The sequence below is a fragment of the Gekko japonicus genome, unplaced genomic scaffold (genome assembly GCF_001447785.1).
Source record: "Gekko japonicus isolate JY-2015 unplaced genomic scaffold, Gekko_japonicus_V1.1 scaffold666, whole genome shotgun sequence".
Lineage (NCBI taxonomy): Eukaryota > Metazoa > Chordata > Lepidosauria > Squamata > Gekkonidae > Gekko > Gekko japonicus.
The window spans coordinates 494,674-503,242 of NW_015160854.1; positions in this window are offsets into that span (position 1 = coordinate 494,674).

The following is an 8,569-nucleotide window of genomic DNA, read 5'->3' on the forward strand; positions in this document are numbered from 1 at the left end:
GAAACGAAGCCTGCAAAAGCCGTCCTACAGACTGGGGAGATGCGAAATGGGACTCGGCGCATGGCTCGCTGGCCCGAGACCCACTTCAGGCTCCGAGGACGCTGGGAAGATAAACAGAGTCCTTTGGCGGGGGTCGAGGAAGGAGCAGCTGGGACTACCTTGAAAGCCAAAAGATTACTAATGCACCGAGGGGAACCGGAGGAATTGCCCACCACACGTCTTCAGTGCTTCCTCCCTCTCTGCTCCAGACTCCCCGGGCTATCTCACCCGCCGCAACCCTCCTACGCAGCTGCGCGAGGCACTTCTAGGCCCCGGAAACTATCTCCAGCGTCCCCCTCTAATCCCCTGAGGCCTGGTCTAGAGGACAAGCGTTAGGTCACCCAGGGGGGCGTTGGGGCTGATATCCTAATCTCCCTGGAATGTAGATCCGTTCTTTCTCCGGCATTCTTCCCGCTGCCCTCCTTCTCGTCTGACATCACGGAAGATTGGGGGGCCGATATCTCACGTGACCCAATGTTCCCTCTAAGATGTGGAATCCTGTGAGCAAAAATTCTACTTTGTGAGCTGCTGGCATTCAAGTTGTGAGCGAGCAATTTGGCTGCGGCATGAATTCGTTTGCTCTGGAGCCCCTCCTCCCTGAGCCAAGACAAAAATGTGTGAGCCAGAGGCTAAAAAACTGTGAGCTGGCTCACACTCACTCAGCTTAGAGGGAACACTGCTCACATCTCAAGGCACTGTTACGGGAGGGTGTGTGTGTCAAACACATTCTGGGTAGGGTTGCCAAACTCCAGGTAGTAGCTGGAGATCTCGCTCCTTCCCAGATGCCTTCAGACAAGCGAACTTGGAGTCAGGGGAGAGAGCCAGGGGTTGTTTTGAAGCCGGTGTGACAAGAGGCCAAGTCCCCAAACAGGGTTGCCAACCTCCAGGTAGGGCCTGTCAATCTCCCGGGTTTACAAGAAGAAGAGATGGGATTTATACCCCCGCCCTTCACTACCCGAAGGAGTCTCAGAGCGGCTGACAATCTCCTTTCCCTTCCCCTCCCCACGACAGACACCTTGGGAGGTAGGTGGGGCTGAGAGAGCTCTTTCAAGGACTGCTCGTGAGAGAACAGCTCTGAGGGAACTTGTGACTGACCCAAGGTCACACCAACAGATGAACTCCTGCCTGTGCTCAACCCCGCATTATGACTTTGAGAGTCAGTTTGGTGTAGTGGTTTAGGAGCACGGACTCTAGTCTGGGAGAACCGGGTTTGATTCCGCACGCCTCCAAATGCAGCTGCTGGTGTGACCTTGGGTCAGTCACAAGTTCTCTCAGAGCTGTTCTCTCAAGTGCAGTTCTGAAAAGAGCTCTCTCAGCCTCACCTACCTCACAGGCTCTCTGTTGTGGAGAGGGGAAGGGAAAGGAGGTTGTAAGTTCCTCTGAGACTTCTTCAGGACGTGAAGGGCAGGGTGTAAATCCAATCCTCCTCCTCCTTCTCTTCCTCCTCCTCCTTCTTCAGGGCAGCGTCTCCCTGGGAATCTTCCCAGTCAGTTCAAGGGACAGTCTAGCCCTGCCAGAAACCACGTAGAGGCCAGATTGCACAGATAGGAGATATCTGCATTCTCTTTCTTAAGAAAAAACAAAAGCAGCCATATTACAAAATGTGTGTATACGCAGGAAGGGAAGGCTCCAGAGCAGACTAATTGATGCAGCAGCCCAATTGCTCGCTCACAACTTTAATGCCAGTCGCTCACAAAGTAGAATTTTGGCTCACAGGACTCCACAGCTTAGAGGGAGCACTGATCCAGAGGTACACTGCCTCTGGATATGGAGGCTCTGTTTAGCTCTTGTGGCTCTTGTGAGAACTTTTCCTCTTGGAACGTATCGACGCCGACGGACATGTGCTCTCCACTCTCCACGGTCACACGCCTCCTTGTAAGGGAAGAAAGTTCAATTGTGCATCGAATAATAACATGCTGATCTATGCAATTGTTATTTAGTTATCTGATTGCAGGGTTCATCGATGCAGCCTCAGGATCTTAAAATATCCACCACGCTCAGAGCTGCGCCGGTCCCCTCCGCCTGTGCCCCTGGCCTTTGCATTCTGAAAGAATTAATTAGACAGTTGCGCTCAAGTCGAGGGACAGGAAATGTTCCACGTCTCCCCCGGGGGCATTTTCAACCCATGTCAAGCGGCAGAACAATGTTCCTTTTTTGGGTAATGGCAAAAGGATGTGCTTTGTATCACTGGGAAACAGCTGGGAATAGTCTCGCGTCCAGTTAGAACTGGACGAAAAAGAAAAAAAAGACGTTAAGGGACAAGGTTTGGCGGCCTTAAAAACACAGATGCCCTGTTTCTAGACTTGAAAGGGCCGTTCATGCGAAAGGCTGCGGAGCTGGAACGCATCGGAGCGGGAGAGAAGCGGCTTGCCTAGATCCAGGAGGGGCCATGGCTCAGTGGCATGCAGAAGGTCCCAGGTTCAATCCCCGGCATCTCCAGCTAAAAGGACCAGGCAGGAGGTGATGGGAAAGACCTCCGCCTGAGACCCTGGAGAGCTGTAAAGTGGGGCTGTGGCTGAGTGGCAGAGCCTCTGCTTGGCATGCAGAAGGTCCCAGGTTCAGTCCCCAGGATCTCCAGTTAAAAGGACCAGGTAGGAGGTGATGGGAAAGACCTCAGCCTGAGACCCTGGAGAGCTGTAAAGAGGGGCTGTGGCTGAGTGGCAGAGCCTCTGCTTGGCATGCAGAAGGTCCCAGGTTCCATCCCCAGCATCTCCAGTTAAAGGACCAGGCAGTTGGTGATGGGAAAGACCTCCGCCTGAGACCCTGGAGAGCTGAAGAGAGGGGCCGTGGCTCAGTGGAAGAGCCTCTGCTAGGCACGCAGAAGGTCCCAGGTTCAGTCCCCAGCATCTCCAGATGAAAGGACCAGGCAGGAGGTGATGGGAAAGACCTCCGCCTGAGACCCTGGAGAGCTGCAAAGAAGGGCTGTGGCTCAGTGGCAGAGCCTCTGCTTGGCATGCAGAAGGTCCCAGGTTCAATCCCCGGCATCGCCAGATGAAAGTACCAGGCAGGAGGTGATGGGAAAGACCTTCCTCTGCCTGAGAACCCGGAGAGCTGCTGCCAGTCTGAGTAGACAATACTGACCTTCTAGCATTATTTGGGGAGGGGCCGTGGCTCAGTGGAAGAGCCTCTGCGTCGCATGCAGAAGGTCCCAGGTTCAGTTCCCGGCATCTCCCGTTAAAAGGACCGGTTAGCAATGATCGAGAAAGGCTTTTGCCTGAGACCTTGAAGAGCTGCTGCCCGCCTGAGTAGACAATACCCTTATGAAATAAACAGACTGGTTTGCCACATATGTGGAAGAGCCAACACAACGCTCCGTCAAGTTCCCAGGTAGAGCATCTGCTTGGCATGCCGAAGGTCCCAGGGTTCAATCTCCAGTTTAAAGGGGATCAGGTCATAGAAGAAGAAGAAGAGATTGGATTCATTCCCCGCCCTTCACTCAGAGTCTCAGAGCGGCTTACAAACTCCTTTCCCTTCCCCTCCCCACAACAGACACCCTGTGAGGTAGGCGGGGCTGAGAGAGCTCTTGACAGAACTGTCCTTGAGAGAACAGCTCGGACAGAACTACGGCTTGCCCAAGGTCATCCAGCAGCTGCAGGCGGAGGAGTGGGGAACCACACCCAGATTAGAGTCCGCACACTAAACCACGATACCAAACTGGCTCTCACACCAAACATAGGTGATGATGAAAGAGACCTCTGCCGGAGACCCTGGAGAGAGCAGCTGCCAGTCTGAGTAGACAATACTGACCTTGATGGACCAAAGGTCCGAAGTCAGCTTCATATGAATCACAGAATCACACAGAGACGGAAGGGGACAATAGAGGCCATCTAGTCCCACTCCCTGCTCCATGCAGGATCAGCCTAGAGCATCCCTGACAAGGGTTTGTCCAGCCGCTGCCGATTCCACTGCTGCACAACTCTGACTGTCAAATATTTTTTTTTACTCCTATCCACCTGGTAGGAGCTGCGGTGGCTCAAGTGGTTAAGAGGCTGAACTGTAGGCTGTGGAAGGCCGGTAGTTAAGCAGTTCGAGACCCGAGTATGCCGCATGACAGAGTGAGCTCCCGTCTCTAGTTCCAGCTCCTGCCAACCTAGCAGTTCGAAAGCAAGGAACTGCAAGTAGATAAATAGGTACCGCTTCGGTGGGAAGGGAACAGCGTTCCGTGCGCCTCGGTGTTTAGTCATGCCGGCCACATGACCACAGAAACGTCTTCGGACAGCGCTGGCTCTTCGGCTTTGAAACGGAGATGAGCACCGCAACCCTAGAGTCGGATTCGACTGGCTTTCGAGCAAGGGTACCTTTACTTTTTTATCCACCTGGTACCTTCCCACCCTTAATTTACACCCATTATTGTGGTCACGGAAGGGGCTGTGGCTCAGAGGTAGAGCATCTGCTTGGTATGCAGAAGGTCCCAAGTTCAAGTCTCTAGCATCTCCAGTTAAAAGGACCAGGCAATAAGTGATGTCACCAGACCTCAAAAAGGATATTACAGCATTGGGAAAAGCACAGAAAAGGGCAACTAGAATGATCAAAGGGTTGGAACACTTTCCCATTGAAGAAAGGCTAAAGTGCTTGGGGCTCTTTAGCCTGGAGAAACGATGGCTGAGGGGGTGACATGATCGAGGTTTATAAGATTATGCATGGGACAGAGCAGGTCGAGAAAGAAGGACTTTTCTCCCTTTCTCACAATACAAGAACTCCTGGGCACTCCATGAAATTGCTGAGCGGTCGGGTTAGAACAAATAAAAGGAAGTCCTTCTTCACCCAAAGAGTTATTAACACATGGAATTCACTGCCACAGGAAGTGGTGGCGGCTACAAGCATGGACGGCTTCAAGAGGGAACTGGATAAGCATATGGAGCAGAAGTCCACCAGTGGCTATTAGCCACAAGGTATAGATAGGAACTCTCAGTCTGGGGCAAGTGATGCTCTGTCTTCTTGGTGCTTGGGAGGGGCAACAGTGGGAGGGCCTCTAGTGTCCTGGCCCCACTGCTGGACCTCCTGATGGCACCTGGTATTTTTGCCACTGTGTGACACAAGAGTGTTGGACTGGATGGGCCATTGGCCTGATCCAACGTTGGCTTCTCTTATGTTCTTAGGAACTCTCGGTCTGGGGCAAGTGAGGCTCTGTATTCTTGGTGCTTGGGGGGGGGGGCAACAGTGGGAGGGCCTCTAGTGTCCTGGCCCCACTGCTGGACCTCCTGATGGAACCTGGTATTTTTGCCACTGTGTGACACAAGAGTGTTGGACTGGATGGGCCATTGGCCTGATCCAACGTTGGCTTCTCTTATGTTCTTAGGAACTCTCGGTCTGGGGCAAGTGATGCTCTGTATTCTTGGTGCTTGGGGGAGGCAACAGTGGGAGGGCTTCTAGTGTCCTGGCCCCACTGCTGGACCTCCTGATGGCCCCTGGTATTTTTGGCCACTGTGTGACATAGAGTGTTGGACTGGATGGGCCATTGGCCTGATCCAACATTGGCTTCTCTTATGTTCTTATGTAAGGACCTCCGCCTGAGACCCTGGAGAGCCGCTTGCCAGTCAGGGTAGACAATACTGACCTTGATGGAACGATGGTCTGATTCAGTAGAAGGCAGCTTCATGCGTTCACTTTAAACAATGGTATCAATAAGGAGATAGGCCTTGAACCAGACCGATGTTTTGAAGCTTTGATGCTCCTCGGAGGGGTAAAGTGCTTTTGATGATTAACGATAAGCTCCAGTATAGAATCATCACAGGAAGACTGCACGAACTCTACTCTCTGATGAAGATACGAAATGCCTGAGACCACCTGGGATCTACGTCAGTCGTAGTTCAGTTTAAAGAGTTTAAGGATTGCCACGCCTTTGTGGACATATTGTGGAGTTCTAAGCCTCGCCAAGATCATTTTGGCATCTCGTGGACGTTCCACGGCTTTTGAAAATATTGGTCCGGTTCAAGGATTATATCTTTATTGATGCCATTGTTTAAAAAGGACCTTTTCGCACTTCAGTGACTTTGTAAATACACACCCCAGTCTTATTCATGAGCTTTATATCTTGTGATTGGTTTTATGTTATTGTACTTTTTTCACTGTGTATGTATGAAACAATAGAAAATTGGATATTAGAATACTTATGAATACCTCATAATACATGAACAAACAAACAAAAACCACTTAAACTTGTTATTTGAATATTTATTGTTAAAAAAGCATACAGTGTTTAGCTTAGGCTATTAGATTAGATTGGTTGTAGTGGTTATGTGTGCGGACTCTAATCTGGGAGAACGGGGATTGATTCCCCCCACTCCTCCACTTGCAGCTTCTGGATGACCTTGGGCCAGTCACAGGTTCTCTCAGAGCTGTTCTTTCACGAGCGGTCCTCGAGAGAGCTCTCTCAGCCCTGCCTACCTCACAGGGTGTCGGTTGTGGGGAGGGGAAGGGAAAGGGGTTTCTAAGCCGCTCTGAGACTCTGAGTGAAGGGCAGGGTATAAATCCAATCTCTTCCTCCTCCTTTTCTCTTAGCCCCACTGTTATATATTAGGACATGATCATTCCAGGACTGTCTACCAGAGACTGGCTGAGCTTGAAGCTCTAGAACAATAGCCCACCAGGACTCTGAAACTAATGTTATGTAAATAGCCTATTGTTGGGAGTGGGTTGTGTTTGGGTGTCTTCTTCTTCTTCCTGTTTTCCTTTTCAGTTAATTTGCTGGCTCTGCTATGCCAGCTATGCAAAGATCTCAGGGCTGCTTTCCATCCAGAAGTGTTTGTCACATAGGAAATATAGGAAGCGGCTCCCAGTTCAGGTTGAAATGGGTCACACCATTTGCACGCTCTCGGAGCAAAGTCCACGTGGCTGCCGGAGCGAAATCCCGGGGTTGCGTCATGTCAGCTTATTTCCTGTTGCACATTCCATCAACTCGACTTTCCCAGTGCGTTGCGTTGGCACCCCCCACCCTCGGTTGAATCCGCCACTTCCAAGAGGCGTCACCCTGCTTCTGCAACAGCCCGGAATCCAGCTGTCGGGAAGAGCCGGTCGTATCTGCACAGCGTCATAGCCCTTCAAAATAATTTGTGCCGGGCTTATCTAGGCTCAACAGCACCTGCTCCCAAATGTTCAGCTTTCAAGCGTACGTTTGCATGTGCCTCTGAGCATGTGCCGGGTGCATCACCTTCAAGTCAGAAGCCAAGAAACGGCCCCGCTTGCCACGGCGGCACATGACCCCAAGAAACCCACAGTCGTGGCATGAAAGCAGCGGCCTTCCCCCTTTGTTTCTTCATCTGAGGTAGACTGCCTCTGAACCTGGAGGTTCCATTTAGCTGTAATGGGCATTAGCTGTCCACGTTATCGTGCCCTTCTCCCAAGGAGCTCTGGGCAACATGCAGAATTCTCCCTTCCTTTGGGACACTCACAAGAACCTGGTAAAAAGGGGGAGGGGGTTCCAGGTACAGTTGCCAACTCTGGTTTGATAAATTCCTGGAGATTTGGGGGGTGGATCCCAGGGAGGCATGGGCTAGGGGTGGGAATTCTGTGGGGTATAATGCCACGGAGTTCGTCCCCCCGAAGACGCCATTTTCTCCAGGGGAAATGATCCCTGTGGTCGGGAGGTCAGTTGTCATTCTGGGAGATCTGAGTGGGGATTCGAACCCGGCTCTTGGCAGCCCCAATCACACATTGTTTAAACCCTGGCTGGCAATGGGTCTGCATGAAGTGACTGGTCACCCAGTACCTTGGTGTAGTTAAACAGTGAAAAGCCCAGTAGCACCTTTAAGACTAATCAACTTTATTAGTGGTTAAGACGCAGAACTGCAGGTTGTGGAAAGTCGTTCGTTCTTTAATAATAATAATAATAATAATAATAATAATAATAATAATAATAATAATAATAATAAACTTTATTGTCATTGTACATAGTACAACGAAATTAAGGTGCAATCATTCGGTGATCTACAAGCATACTCATATACACTCACCCAAGTGTGCCGCATGACGGAGTGAGCTCCCGTCTCTAGTTCCAGCTCCTGCCAACCTAGCAGTTTGAAAGCAAGAAATTGCGAGTATTTAAGCTTCCGAGAAACACAGCTCTCTTCATCAGATGCACCTGACGAAGAGAGCTGCGTTTCTTGGAAGCTTACCGCAATAAAGTTGGTTGCTCTTCAAGGTGCTACTGGACTTTTCACTATTTTGCAGCAACAGACGAACAGGGCTAAACGCCTCAGGATTTGTGTCGCTAGTACTTACCCAGTCCCCACGGAGTAAGGCCAGAGTAGGGCTTAGGGCTCTCTACTCACGAGGGGGGGCATACCCGGGGCAATAAATCCCGGGCCTCTCGAATACATCCACCCGCCCTCCAGCTGTGCCAGGGGGTGCCCGGTCGTGTGACCCCAGGAGAAGCTGGCATCCACTTGTTCGACGGGGGGGGGTCCTCTTCAGCTCCTGCTTGGGGTGGGGGAGAGGAGGAGAAGGAGGCTCCTCCCGCCCCCCCCCCACGGCTGCAGCTGCGCCAGAGGTGCCGCTAACGAGAACCAGATGTGGGGGCGGGCGGGGGCGG